We start from the raw sequence: 7,664 nt of genomic DNA, 5'->3' as shown, positions 1-7,664 counted from the left end.
GGCTTGTGTCTGGCGGAGAAGCATCACCCGGTCCAGAAGAGCAGATCAGGACTTGTAGAGTTTTGATAGATACAAGGAAGAAAGTATTCTAAATCCGGTGTAGCCGTGGCTGGGTGGGTTGGTGGGGGCTGGGCTGGGCTGGGGGGGATTCGGACGACGCCGTGACCAAGCGTCTGGAAGCCAGCGGAGCGGACTCAAAGGCGCTCCGACCGGCCGCCGCGTCCCGACCCCTTGCAAGATGACCTCGACTATGCTGGTCTACGGAATAAACAATTTATTCGATATTTATAGACGTGCACACGCATATACACACACACACACACACACACACACACACACACACACACACACACACACACACACACACGCACGTACATACATAAACACCTGCTGTGTGTGTTTGTGCGTGCGTGTAATGTCGCTTGAAAGCAAAACCGCCCAATTTGGCCAAGAATAACTAAGAATAACGTCTTAAAAATATCACTCGAAAGATTAGAACCCAATCTTCAAACTATTAACACCACCACTATCACCACCACCACCACCACTATCACCAACAACAACAACATGGCGTAAAAGGGACAAGTGAGAGAGACTATAACTGTGTTTCCTAAGCCAGGGTTGTGGCATAGTGTCGGGACGCGGGGGCAAGGAAGACCGTGTAAAATCATGGAGGACGCAGACCTACACTCCGCCATCGGCGTTTCCGCCCCACAACCTCAGTGGCCTTGGCCAACCTCACGAGGGGGGGGGTGAAGGGGAGGGGGGTTGGGTGAGCATGTGAGTTGGGGGAAGGGAAGGTCAGCAGGGGGTTGGGGAGAGGGGGGTAGGAGACCCATATAGGAAAGTGGGGGTTGAGGGAGATACGGGAGAAGAGGTTAGTAGGTGAGGTTTTTTTGGTGGGACTAACGGAGATTTGGGTTGATTTAAGATGGTTAGAAGCAGGAAATTGTTTGGCTGTGAAGGGAAGCAATAGGGACGAAAGGAAAGGTTTGGTGAGAGAGAGAGAGAGAGAGAGAGAGAGAGAGAGAGAGAGAGAGAGAGAGAGAGAGAGAGAGAGAGAGAGAGAGAGAGAGAGAATAAAAAAAAAAACAGTGGATTTTTTTCCGAGAAAAAGAATCAAGGATTAGGGAAGAAAACACCAAGTTTGGGCGAGGTGCGGAAGATTTAGGGAAGAAAAGCTGACATTTTGGGAGGATGGACAAGGTTTTGGACAGGATCCGGAAGCTTTAAAGGAGAAATGATTAGATTCAGGAGAGACACCTTCTCCTTGTTCAGCCGTCTAACCAGATAGACGGATATATATATATATATGTCGTACCTAGTAGCCAGAACGCACTTCTCGGCCTACTATGCAAGGCCCGATTTGCCTAATAAGCCAAGTTTTCCTGAATTAATATATTTTCTCTAATTTTTGTCTTATGAAATGATAAAGCTACCCATTTCATTATGTACGAGGTCAATTTTTTTTTATTGGAGTTAAAATTAACGTAGATATATGACCATACCTAACCAACCCTACCTAACCTAACCTATCTTTATAGGTTAGGTTTGGTTAGGTAGCCCAAAAAGCTAGGTTAGGTTAGGTTAGGTAGGTTAGGTAGTGGAAAAACAATTAATTCATGAAAACTTGGCTTATTAGGCAAATCAGGCCTTGCATAGTAGGCTGAGAAGTGCGTTCTGGCTACTAGGTACGACATATATATATATATATATATATATATATATATATATATATATATATATATATATATATATATATGATGGTGTCAGACCCCGGAGGAAGAATTGAAACAGGAATTTCCTTAAGTACTTTCGTATATCAATATATCTTCAGAAGGAATGTATTAATATACGAAAGTACTTAAGGAAATTCCTGTTTCAATTCTTCCTCCGTGGTCTGACACTGTCATATATATATATATATATATATATATATATATATATATATATATATATATATATATATATATATATATTATTTATATATAGATATATATAATACCGTGTGATAAAGCTTGAAGCAGTCTCTGGGAGGAAGAGACCTTCACACAAGCCGCACGCACCATACAGAAGTAAGATAGATCCCCCACCATCATCGCACAGCACCTTGCTTCCTCTGGCTCCTGCTGTACACAACCTTTGTCATCTCAGCATCGATTCACATCGCCAGAATGCAACCGGAAATGGACAATTTTCCAGAAAATGGAGGTTAGTATAAAAAAAACTTAGGGATTGTGTCTCAACTTGCTGCCTGCTTTTGATAATTCTTTACTATATATAGTATTTGTATATACTATATATATATATGAGGGCTGACCGGGTTTGTTTATAAAGCACACGTAACTACCCAGTTTGGCAGGGCACCTTACCTTGAAGTTACCTTGAGGTGATTTCGGGGCTTAAGCGACCCCGCGGCCTGGTCGTCGACCAGGCCTCCTCGTTGCTGGACTGGTCAACCAGGCTGTTGGACGCGGCTGCTCGTAACCTGACGTATGCCGGGCGGGGCATAAAACAGACCCTAATGCCCCTAACGCTCAACAATGCGGTATGCCACATACCTTATTCTTAGAGACCCGCAGTCTCGCACCTGAAGGTCAACTGATTACTTGCGAAGCTGGACAAGAGCATTAGGGAAGACGAAGATGAGGGAAGAGAGGAAGGAAGGAGGGAAGGAGGAAGGGTGGACATGGATGATAAAGAGGGAGTGGGATGAAGTAGGTAAAGAGAGGGGGGAGAGAAGATGGTACAAGGAAGCTAAAGGAGAAGGATAGGGGGAGGGATGTGTAGAGGAGGAGGCATGGAAGACAACTAATGATAAGAAGGCGAGATGAATTAGTAGACCGGAAGAAGAAGGAAGGTAAATAGGTAAAGGAACGAGGAAGATAGAGAGGGAGGGAAATAAGGAAGGGATAGAAGGAGAAGGACATAGAAGGTGACGGGCAAGACACAACGTATTTATTTGTGGATAATGACAAAGAAATTACTCAGGGGACAAACAGTTCAAGCGCTAAAGGGAAAATAGGGAAAGTGGCGGATAAATGGAAGGGAAAATAGGGAAAGTGGCGGATAAATGGGAGAGAAAATAGGGAAAGTGGCGGATAAATGGGAGAGAAAATAGGGAAAGTGGCGGATAAATGGGAGGGAAAATAGGGAAAGTGGCGGATAAATGGGAGGGAAAATAGGGAAAGTGGCGGATAAATGGGAGGGAAAATAGGGAAAGTGGCGGATAAATGGGAGAGAAAATAGGGAAAGTGGCGGATAAATGGGAGGGAAAATAGGGAAAGTGGCGGATAAATGGGAGGGAAAATAGGGAAAGTGGCGGATAAATGGGAGGGAAAATAGGGAAAGTGGCGGATAAATGGGAGGGAAAATAGGGAAAGTGGCGGATAAATGGGAGGGAAAATAGGGAAAGTGGCGGATAAATGGGAGAGAAAATAGGTAGAGAGAGAGAGACTTCTGGAAGTAAAAGGTTAAAATTAGTATACTGTAGGAGAAGATTCAAGAGAGCATAAAAGAGAATAGGGTGACAAAGGCTTGAAGTAAGAATACGGGGATAGAGGGAAATTAAGATAACAAAAGGGGTATAGTGTTATAGGAGGAGGAGTAAGATGCCAAAGAGTTAAAAGAGGGGGGGAATTAACACTAAGAGTTACTAGTAAACCCTAGATAAAATAAGAGTAGGGAAACGAGATACAGATATGAGACAGGGGAGAGAGAGAGAGAGAGAGAGAGAGAGAGAGAGAGAGAGAGAGAGAGAGAGAGAGAGACAGACAGACAGACAGAGAGAGAGAGACATGTTATATAAAGTATATAATGGGGTTAATGGGTAGTGAAGTAAGCTGCTGTGATGCAGAATAGGGAGGTTGGCCAGAAATCATAGTTCCCCCCCCTCAACCCCCCCTCTCCTTCCCCCCCCCCATCAACCCCCTCTCCTTCCCCCCATTCTTCCTCCTGCACGTTATGGGAGCCTGAGATGTAATGAGGGGGAGGGAGGGTGGGGAGGGGGGGCGAGATGTCTGACCAGAGAATGGAATATATAAGAGCCTATCTGCCACGCCTGTTGGTTTAAGCTGCGTCTCTTCCGAAAACGATCCGAGCTACAGGAGCCTAGAAGGGCAAGTTTCCTCCCTTTCCCTTTCTCTCCGTGTGTGTGTGTGTGCATGACTATCTCCCTGTCTATCTGTCTCTCTGTTTCTCTGTCTCCCTGTCTATCTGTCTCCCTGTCTATCTGTCTCCCTGTTTCTCTGTCTCCCTGTTTCTCTGTCTCCCTTTTTCTCTGTCTCCCTGTTTCTCTGTCTCCCTGTTTCGCTGTCACCCTGTCTATCTGTCTCCCTGTTTCTCTGTCACCCTGTCTATCTGTCTCCCTGTTTCTCTGTCTCCCTGTCTATCTGTCTCCCTGTTTCTCTGTCTCCCTGTTTCTCTGTCTCCCTGTTTCTCTGTCTCCCTGTCACTCTCTGTCTGTGCCTCTTTCGCTCTCTGTGCCTGTCTGTCTCTCATTCTCTTATCAATGCTACACCTAGAATCTCACGCCACATAAGGAAGAGGTTCAGCATCATATCAGAAGACGAGCGATAAGCCTCTGATCCCACATAGACAACCACATATGACGGTGTACACAAATGTTGTCACATATTGCGAGATTATTTTCTTAGGAATGCCGACCGACACACAGGGGATGTGATGGCCATGTGCCAGTATGCTAACTCCAATCTGATTTGACTAAGCGCGTAGCATCACAGTCGAATTGAACTCGGTATATAAAACAGCAATGACTGGACGATCCGTTTCGGCAGCGTGCTTGCCGCTGCGCTGGGTTTCAATACGGCCTTTAAATGGCTGTGGGAATGCTTGACAGCATTGAACACACCCTTTAAATGGTTGCAGAAATTCGTGGTGTCATTCAATATTCCTTTTAAATGGCTGTGGGAATGTGTGTGACGTCATTCAATACGCCTTTTAAATGGTCGTAGGAATGTGTGTGACGTCATTCAACACGCCCTTTAAATGGCTGTAGGAATGTGTGTGACGTCATTCAATATGCCCTTTAAATGGTCGTAGGAATGTGTGTGACGTCATTCAACACGCCCTTTAAATGGCCACGTGGGAATGTGTGACGTCATTCAACACAGCTAGAGGAGGCCATGTCAACGAGATTCATTATACCGGAGGGTTGAAGGTCCATTGGGATACAATGCTCTTATCACCTCTATAATGAATGCTTGTAATAAATAAAGCTCAGGGAACAGCATTAACTTGCATAAGTTCACAAACACGCTTGTATGTAAAATGGCGTACATACGCACGCTCAGCAGATGGACGTGTAGTATGTATGATGACGTAAATATGTATGTATATACATATATACATAATTATACTCATAGCTTTAGCGCGAGCTATACACGGGTGGGCAGTCAGTGAATGTGTATAAGCCTGGCTGGTCATGTATAGTGTATACACATCTGGTGCATACGCCAGTCATACCTGGCATTACTCAATAACACACGCGCGTGCGCTCACACACACACACACACACACACACACACATACACACACACACACACACACACACACACACACACACACACACACACACACACACACACACACACACACTTTGGTACTGCCGGACCAAAGAGCCAGAGCTCAACTCCCGCATGCACAACTAGGTGAGAACACACACACACACACACACACACACACACACACACACATAGGTCACATCCTCGAGAATTATAGCACATACCAAGTGATATATAACACATATTCCCATGAATAAGAACCCAGCGATCTATGAAACGAGTTGGTCAGCTGGCTGATAGTGGTGGTAGTTGTGGTTGTGGTTGTGGTGGTGGTTGTAGTGATGATGATAAGGTGATAAGGTGGTAGTGAAGAATGGTGGTGGTGGTGGTGGTTGTAGTGGAGATGGTGGTGATGCAGGTGGTGATTTGGGTAGGGAAAGGGAAGGGGGAAGGGAAGGGGGAAGGGAAGGAGGAAGGGAAGGGGGAAGGGAAGGGGGAAGGGGGGGAAATGGTGGCTTGGTGTTGGGAGCCGGATTGGTATCTTGGACAACAATTGTTCATACTCCCATTTCCACGGGCTTAGGGCGGCTTGGGCACGCCAGGTCGCGATAACTGGGTGAGGGGAGAGAGAGAGACAGGGATGAGGGGGAGCGGGATGGAAGAGGGGAGAAGAGAAAAAGATATGTGAAAGGAAAGAGGGGAGGGAGAGAGAAAAGGGGAGACAATACAGAAGAAAAGAGAGGATACACACCTACGAAAAATTTGGGGAGAAAGGGGAGACAGAGCAACAACAGGGAGAAAAAGGTAGAAAGAGGAAAGAGAGAGAGAGAGAGAGAGAGAGAGAGAGAGAGAGAGAGAGAGAGAGAGAGAGAGAGAGAGAGAGAGAGAGAGAGAGAGAGAGAGAGAGAAGAATATCTGCAGTCAAGAAGATTGAAGGAGTTTTGTTAGTGTCAAAATAAATGGAGATAATGGGGGAACACAAATAGAGAAAATAGGAGGGTTTGGGAAAATGAAACAGGAGTAGAAAGGAATGGACAGAGGGGGAGAAAATAGTGGAAAAAAACAAAATAGGGAGAGGGAAGGAAGAAATGAAGAAATGGAAAAGAGAGCGATGAAGGAGAGGAGTAAACCAGTGTAAATGGAGGAAATATGATAGCACATACGTAAGGAGGAATAGGGGAGACAGAGAAAAGAAGGATAAAAAAGTAGGAGGGATTAAGAAAAGGGAATGAAAAATAATTGAGGGTAGAGAGGGTAATCAGGGAAAGGAGAGAGAGCGGAAAAGGAAGTGAAACCAATGATGGAGAAGTTGTCAAGATGTTGAACTGATAAAGTACTGACTTGGGAGTCTAGTCACACACACACACACACACACACACACACACACACACACACACACACACACACACACACACACACACACACACACACACACACACACTCACACACACACACACACACACACACACACACACACACACACACACCACAAGGGGCCTCGAGGCTGAGTAGACAGCGCTTTGGGGTAGTCCGTAGCCCGTAGTTCGATCTCCGGCAGATGCAGAAACAAAATGGGCAGAGTTTCTTCCACCCTGATGCCCCTGTTTACCTAGCAGTAAATAGGTACCTGGGAGTTGGACAGCTGTTATGGGCTGTTTCCTCGGTGTGTGTGTGTGTGTGTGTGTGTTAGAGAGAAATATAGTAGATATAATAGAGGAAAATAAATTGGTTAGAAAAGTGGGATCCAAGAACTAATAGCTCGATTCTGCAGATTCAAATAGTAAATACACACACACACGCATATGTGCGCAAACAAAAAAAGTCCAGAGGTATTCCACTAGGCTAGTTCCAGAACTAAGAGGCATGAGTTACGAGGAAAGGCTGCGTGAAATGCACCTCACGTCGCTGGAAGACAGAAGAGCTAGAGGAGACATGAGAACCACATATAAAATTCTTAGGGGAATTGACAAGGGTAGACAAGGATGGATTATTTAACACGGGAGGTACACGCACAAGAGGACACAGGTGAAAATGACTACCCAAATGAGCCACAGGGACGAAAAAACTTTTCAGTGTCAGAGTAGTTAGTAAATGGAATGCACTAAACAGTGATGTGGTGGAGGCTGACTCCATACACAGTTT

This window comes from Procambarus clarkii, chromosome 26 (genome assembly GCF_040958095.1).
Source record: "Procambarus clarkii isolate CNS0578487 chromosome 26, FALCON_Pclarkii_2.0, whole genome shotgun sequence".
In the NCBI taxonomy this organism is placed as follows: domain Eukaryota; kingdom Metazoa; phylum Arthropoda; class Malacostraca; order Decapoda; family Cambaridae; genus Procambarus; species Procambarus clarkii.
This window is presented reverse-complemented; position numbering follows the sequence as displayed.